Source organism: Nymphalis io, chromosome 6 (assembly GCF_905147045.1).
Source record: "Nymphalis io chromosome 6, ilAglIoxx1.1, whole genome shotgun sequence".
Classification (NCBI taxonomy): Eukaryota; Metazoa; Arthropoda; class Insecta; order Lepidoptera; family Nymphalidae; genus Nymphalis; species Nymphalis io.
Window position 1 is genome coordinate 716,315 of NC_065893.1, and position 8,277 is coordinate 724,591.

General features: G+C 32.2%; 2 non-coding genes across 2 annotated transcripts; both read left to right on the top strand.

Moving 5' to 3' along the window:
* The first annotated feature begins 4,467 nt into the window (after positions 1-4,467).
* On the top strand, positions 4,468-4,538 carry Trnag-gcc (transfer RNA glycine (anticodon GCC)). The gene has a single exon. It is a non-coding gene; the product is annotated as a tRNA-Gly (tRNA).
* Positions 4,539-6,566: 2,028 nt separating this feature from the next.
* Trnag-gcc (transfer RNA glycine (anticodon GCC)) lies at positions 6,567-6,637 on the top strand. The gene has a single exon. It is a non-coding gene; the product is annotated as a tRNA-Gly (tRNA).
* The last annotated feature ends 1,640 nt before the right edge of the window (positions 6,638-8,277 follow it).

An 8,277-nucleotide genomic window follows, 5' to 3' on the forward strand; every position in this document is an offset into this window, starting at 1 on the left:
CCCAAATCATTATTGAAATATGGGTATTTACTTGTGATTAATATTACAAAGAGAATTAGCAACAAAATTGAAGTCGTTTCGGAAATAAACACCTTTGACCTGAAAGAGGAACAGGCGAAAAAAACTCTTGGAGGGATTTGTCGTTTCTTCTTTTCAGCAATTGTTATTTACAATGCAAATATTCATTAACTATTTAAAATGGTCTGAAGGCAATCATTTTATATCCAAGGACACCAGAAAGAAGTCATTAGTTTTATAATATCTGGTAACACAAAAAGGTTTCTTAACGATTTTGTTGAATTTTGCAATTGATCAAAATCTTTATTAAATATAAAATAAAACAATCTATGACTGGTCCGAAAATAAGCATGCCAGACACGAGTAGAATTGGCGAAAGAATTTCGGAAATATTTTTAACGTTCAACTAAAAAAAATGCTTAATATGAAAATCGTGAATTAAACTACGCCGCAATAACGCAGTTCATCGTCACTCAGCAGTGAGGAATCGATCACTCAACGTATAAAGGCCTGTAATAAATCCCAGGCTTTCGAGCCATTTCCCGACTGTTTTCACCTAGCTCTGCAGTTTCAATTTGTGAAACATCCATCTTATCTTTGAATAAATGAACTTCAATGTATTAATAATTATATAGCATACAAAAGTTAGTAAAATATTAAAATATCTATAAATAATTATTTTTAAAATTTCTTTCTCCACAGACTTTTCGTCCGAGCTTTTTCGTGTGTTTTTACTTGTAACTATAATTTTTTAAATTGTTATTGTTCTGTTAGAGAACTACTTTGATATTTTTATCAACAAATCAAGCATTCAGAAACTAACATTTAGTGAAGTGGAGCTGATGAGGAAGACCGCAGATGACCACAATTCTTTTTTTCATTTGTGCTTTTTCTATTTGTGTTACACGTGTTCTATTTGTATTACACATTTTATGGCTAAGATTCATTCATATTATAAATGAAATTATATATACAGTAACAGCCTGTTAATGGCTCATTGCTGGGCTAAAGCCTCCTCTCCCTTTTGAGGAGAAGGTTTGGAGCTTGTATATAATACAAATAAATTGATTTAATAACATTATTAAAACCTTCGTATTAGCTATAATATAAACGCAAAAACTGTTGCATATAATTAATATATTATATTAAAAAAATACTTTGCTTAATGAATTATTTTATACAGTTTGTTTAATTGTGATTTTACAGGAGAGCATAAAACAATCTACAACTATTTTGGGATGTACATACACTTTATTATTCAGATTTACCAATCTCCATACAAACTTTCATCCTCTTTATAACTCCCTCAGGGGTTAAATTTTCAAAAATATTTCCTTAGTGTTAAGTTTCTACCCGCAAAAACTGGCAAATAAATTGTTATTATCTTATCAAAACCATATTGATAATTAAACAATACAAAGGACATTCCGAATCAAAAAAAATATCCACAAAAAATTAATATCGAAAGTCGTATTTTAAAATTCATAGTCATTCAGTCCACACGAATCAATCACTCAGCGTATAGAGGCCGTTGCAATAAATCTAAGCCTCCATTTTCCAGCTGTTTTCACCTCACAGCTCCAACGATTTGTCGACCTAACGTTGACGACATTCTCCCTTTTATATTGATATTTGAATCATTCGATGGACGAATTTGGATTTTAATTTGTCATTATTTTATTTTTATTCTATTAAATAGGAACAACTTTATACAATATTGTTTTGTACTCTCGAGTACAATCTTAAATAACTTAAAAATAAAATTTGCAAAAATTATAATAAAAAAAGGAGAAAACGTCGTTATTGAAATCGAATATCTTATCAATGAAGGTTCTCATTTTATATTAAAAGGTAAGACGAATCTGTGCTGTTGTGTTCCGGTTTAAAGAGTGATGAGTTGGTATAACTATCACAAGAGAAATAATATCTTACATCCCAAAGCTGGCAGCGCATTGTCGATATAAGAAATGCTTAATATTTCTTACAGCACTAACGTCTATAGGCATTTGGACACCACTTGCTAGTCCTCCTATATAAAACAAAATAACCCTAATATTGAAACCTTACTTTAATAACAATAAAAAGATATAAGCAAATGAGCCTTGTAGTTAATAACTTGTCTAAATATGACCCTTTAAACCCTTTAAAACAAATTTCAATGTAAACATAAAAGCAAGTCAAAGTAAAGATAGGCTAATAAAAATTCATAAAACGAAATCATTTTTCAGCGTAACCATTAGCGCCGCGCTCAAACTAACTCTGTAACCGGTGTAAACACGTCACCGACGGGCGCCGTGACGTGACGTGACGAAGCAACTTTGCGTCATGAATCATGAATGAATTATTTTATTGGAGAAGGTAAATTAAAAAAAAAACGTTAAATTTTGAATAATCTAGAACTTACTTATGTAAATAACACCTATTATTAATCTTTACAAAATTAATTTAAGCGTGTTCTGTTAATTTAAATATTTTTTATATCTTGCAATGTGCATCAGTATGTCCTGAACACACAACTGTGTAACAACACAGCCTGCTTATTTCCCATTGCAGGGCTAAGGCTACCTCTCCTCTTGAAGCTTGAAGCTTTTACCACCAAACTATGCAAAAGCAGATTGGGTATACATGTAGTAGAATCTCATCAAAGAAACGCAAGTTTCCGCGTGATTTTTTCATCTTCATCATTTACATTCGCTCGACCGGAATGACCGACACGTCTGTGGAGGTTTGCAAGTTTTGAATAAAAAAAAACTAGCGATACCAATAAATATGTCAAGTAATCTTGACAAATTTTATATCTTCTGTTCCTTTCCTCTACCTTAATGCTGCCTAAAAGAAATCGCTGTTTTAACCGACCGACCTGACTGACCGGGCTTGAACATAAATACAAAATATATCTGAGCTCCACTTAACTCCAAGTACATTAATGCCGTATCCTAATATACTAAATTAACTTAGTACCTTTACGACTTTTAGTATGAAAAATTACAGAATGTTAGACAATTGACACTGTGACGGAGTCTATTGAAGGGGAAATTGATAACACATGGCATTTAACGAGAACTACTGGCTTGTGAACATTTGAATTAACAAAGTATGTGTTCGTATTATTCATATGTTTGAACTAATATTATAAATGCGAAAATAATATTTAAAAAGCCACAGGCGGAAACTCGTATAAGAAATACAAATATTTATAAATATTGCGAGAGTGAGAAATAATAAATCGATTGGTTGATGACGGTTTATGCCGAAGTACAACGTTACACTGCCTAATATTAACTTTAATTTGCTTAGCTTTGGTGGACACAGAATAAATAAACAGATATGCTATGCAAAAGTCAAACGTTAATACCTATATGCATACGGCACATAAATCACATACAACTCTTTTTAACAGTTTTGTACATTTGATCCAGAGTTCATTAAAGAAATACAATTTTAAACATATATATTATGACCGATTAAAAAGCTTTAATAATGAGATTATTTTCAATAACGAACTGTAGCACGCATTGCGGCCGCACGTATTTAATAATATTATTTATTGACATCAAATAACACAAACTGAATTATACGACGAAATACAATTATGACAAAATATCAGAATTGAGGAAATGAGATGAAAGATAATGCCGCTGTCAGAAAGTCATCACGTGACCTTGATGTGTGTTTTTTACGTTCAAAGTCCACTGATAAACGCTTACAATATATATTTTAATGTGTTTTAATATCACTGTTATTCGTAAGCGTTTGAACTCGATGACTGAGGATGTAGGTCTTATATGCTGCCAAAATAGAACGTTATTTATGACGTCACAATATAGTGTGACGTAGGCTTTCTATTTTTTTTATGTCATAGGTTGGCGGCGGCAAATGGGCCAACTGATAGTAAGTGGTCACCACTGTACGCAGTTATGGGTGCCGTAAGAAATTTTAACCATTTCTTAGATCGCTAATGCACCTTCAACTTTGGGACCTAAGGTGTTATGTCTCTCGTACCTACCTGCTGTTATACAGGCTCATTCACCCTATAAATCGGAACACAACAATACTAAGTAATGCTGTTTTGCGGTAGAATATCTGATGAGTGGGTGTTACCTACCCAGACGAACTTGCACAAAGCCCTACTACTAAATAAACAACAAACAACAAATAGGAATCTATGTTATCTAAGTCCTAATTCCCATTTATTACAAAATACATAATAAAATATGTAACTAGAATGTAATACCTATTTCGTGATAATATGCAAATATGTTATCTAATCATAATAGAACACGTTCGTACCGCCTCTCTCATCACAGTCGACAGGTACACATGCGCACGCGCATAATGTTACGCAAGAATATGAGAATGTAAGCATCTTTCAATTCAAACACTTTCTATATACATTCGAATCGAATCGAATGCTCAATACAGAAAGGAAATTTTGTCCATCTAGTACGAGCATCGGTGGTTCAGTGGTAGAATGCTCGCCTGCCACGCGGGCGGCCCGGGTTCGATTCCCGGCCGATGCATGATGATTTTATACTTCTTTTATATAATTAATACGGAAGTGAACATCAAAATTATCTTACATTTTTTTTATTTCAATTCGAAAGGACTGGAATTAAACTTAAAAAAGGATTGAATTTCGATATGATCGCAGCAGTAAATTGATCGAAATAAATTCGTTTTACACTTTCAAACAATTTTAATCATGTCATTGATATTAAAATAATGATATTTTTTACAAATATATTTGTATTTTTAAAAAATTAAAGAAGTTTATAAAATGCTTTCAAACACTGTATTATTTTTCTCACAATAAACTCAAATACCATAAGATTTGGTTCAACGTTCCCGTAAAAATTCCAGTCAGGTATAAGGGCTTACAAATGATTTACCGGTAACAGCAACTAAACGGATTACTGACCGCCCTCACGTACTATATTGGCCGGCTATCGGTTCTCAACACCTGATATTTTACTTGAGAAAGAGAAAAATATATCGTATTATAATGGTCACTTTTTTATTATAGGACGGCAAGCAACTGGGCCTTGTGGTAAGTGACTTTTGCTCATAGAAATTGGCAAGATATCTAAGAAAGTCTTATGTAACTAGTAAGTACGAGTAAGTCTTACTCTGCCTGTACCAGTGGCCCTGCATTTTATGTGACCCTAATGACGGTTGAAATAGTTGAACTAGCCAGCTTTTTGAAATCCAAAACATATATTTATTTATTGATATATCAACACCAACAAGGAGTACACTGATAAATAAAATAGAGTATTTAATCATAGAATTATATAAACCAAGCGTCTTCTTAATTACAGGGGTTGCAAAATATAACTACACAAATAAAGTTGATAATATCAAAGTATATATTAAAAAGTAATTCTTGTAAGTTATTTCTAAGAATATTTTTTATATCTTTTTTCTCCTCTTTGGAGAACACTCCACCACTCCAGTACAATGCGGGTTGGTGTATACAAGTGGCAGATTTTCTTACTCCACACACAACGTGCATCACAAAGTTTTCATTAACCGCCGGAAACGGGATGAATTATAAACACAAATTAAACACATGAACTCGGTATTATCAGTTAAGATTCATGCCTTCAGAATAAATAGACCTCGCGAAATATAACATATATGTTAAGTTCAACACTTCACTATAACTTATTTTTAGTACTCAAATTCCTAGTTACTAAAACTCTCCAAGGCTTTAGAGCAAGTTGTTTGTAGCTAACTAATCAAGCGTTTATAACCTCAGGTTAATAAGATACTGTAAACGTGCAAGTGGAGGAATCCAGCTTCAGGACAAGAGGACCCGCGGGACGCATTAAACTAAGGTTAGGTACGATGTTATTTTGACCCCTCGAATGTTTCTATTTTGTAAATCAGTCGCTCTTGTTGTCTTCTTGTTGTATTTTATTATATTTAATCTTATTTATCAAAATCAAATCTGTTTGAATATATATGTGGAGTGGCGAGCTTTTAAGGCGACACATCCCGAAGTCGTAGGTTCAAATTAAGGCTCGAGAGGCGAAAATGTTATTCAGGTTATTAAGCAAAAATGGCCGTATATTATTAGAAAATTATAATGTACGGGCATTTCAGTTTGTGCACACACTTGTGCAGTAATTGAAAATATGAGCGGTCCTTTTTGTGTAAAATCGTAATATATTTTTTATATGTAAATTAAAATAAAATATAAAATATTTTCATTAATAGAATATGTATTTAATAATTATTTTATCTTATGCATTTAGGATATATAACAAAAATATATAATGTAGATATATAAAATACAACGGAAGTAAATACATATTAAGGATTTAAATAATTAATATAAAATCCAAAAACAAAATTTGAGTCAAGACGTTAGAGCCGTTTCCGCAACACACGAAATAAATTTATATGTTATATAATATACACATACGGGAATTGCTTATTTAATATCATAAGATAATTCTTTTATTAGAATATATTATCAGATAATTGCAATCGATAATAATAAAACAAAATTGAATATAGCGCATAAATATACCTATAAAACATAAGCATCGGTGGTTCAGTGGTAGAATGCTCGCCTGCCACGCGGGCGGCCCGGGTTCGATTCCCGGCCGATGCATGTTTTTATTTTATTAAAGTAAGAATTTGTTTCTTAAATTTTTATTATTTTTTTGGCTCTCGAAATAGTCACATAGACAGACAATGACACATCAAAGTCTTTATCCAACGGTTAATATTAATTCAATGCAAGTGCTAGGAGCTACTACATTGCTAATTTATTTTATACAAATATATTAAAAAACTCATAAAATCTTTCATCCCGAACTACAAATCTTACTTTAAAACCCGGTCCAAGATCAAACCACGATGAGCAATCTGATAAAATAACTTTAATCAGAAGTTTCCAAACAAATAAGTGAAACTCGTTACCAAGTTTCAGGTCAGCTCAGGTTAAGTTACAGAGCTTGGCGGCCGTGCCAAGATTTCTACTTGGTCAGAATTAAGTGCCTCGACCATTCGCTCCCACGAATATTACAAAACTAAATAAAAATTTTAAGGAATATTTTGAATCATTCTTTGTTTTGTAATAGTTTAGAATTACTTTTGTTAAATGTTAAAATGTCGAAATGTTAAAAAAAATCATTAGTACTTTGCATATTTTTTTATATTTACACTATGTTCAAGTTTTAGATTTTTAAAACGCTTTTCGAAAAATAGGCGAAAAACTAAAATTTCGATTGTAATCCTAGAAATACAAACATGCAAGCACATCAAATGACTAAACTAAATTACTATAATAGAGATACCAAAAAGGCAAGGACGGCTTCTGTGGAGATTCGAAAGTTTAAATTAAAAAAAATAACCTTTTATAAACAGAAACTAGTTTAAATGTTAGCACTATATTTATAATATTGGATTTTATAATGCCTTTCAATAGCTAAACACGGTTTCCGAGATGACAAATTGAGTTTATCAAGAGCGAGGAACGCCCGTTACTTCGAAAAGCTGACTAACTTCACTGTAACAGGTTCAAGACATATTCGTAAACATTATGGCTAGTATAACTAAAGGATTGTTTTTAATGTTCATTTTATTAAAAAGCCGAAATGGCCTAGTGGTTAGAACGCGTGAATCTTAACCGAAGATCGTGGGTTCAAACCCGGGCAAGCACCACTGAATTTTCATGTGCTTAATTTGTTATTATAATTCATCTCGTGCTTGACGGTGAAGAAAAACATCGTGAGGAAACCAGCATGTGTCTAATTACATTGAAATCCATAAGTGTATTCTACCAACCCGCATTGGAGCAGCGTGGTGGAATAAGCTACAAACCTTCTCCTCAAAAGGGAGGAGGCCTTAGCCCAGTAGTGGGACATTAAATGTTACTGTTTATTTATTATAGTTATTTACTTCGTGGTCATCACCGCTATCAAGGCGGTCAGAGACGAGGCCTTTTTTCTTCTTTATATTTCAGAATATCAGTTTTAGGAATAGAATGGCTATTGTTTAAAATTAATAATAAAATACACAAGTTTTCTTTTATCATATAAAAAAAAGAATACCTTTAAAAGCCTTAGTAATAGTACATAGCAACGCTGGTACATGAAACAATATATTTACTCAAAAGCTTATTAAAGAAACAAAATCTTGTAAATTATAAGTGAAATTCAGAGAAATCGAGTAACAAAGTGAACCACTAAGCAAATTGTTCTCACTCACAATGCACTACTACGTCTTAAAATTTTTCCACATCCCCGC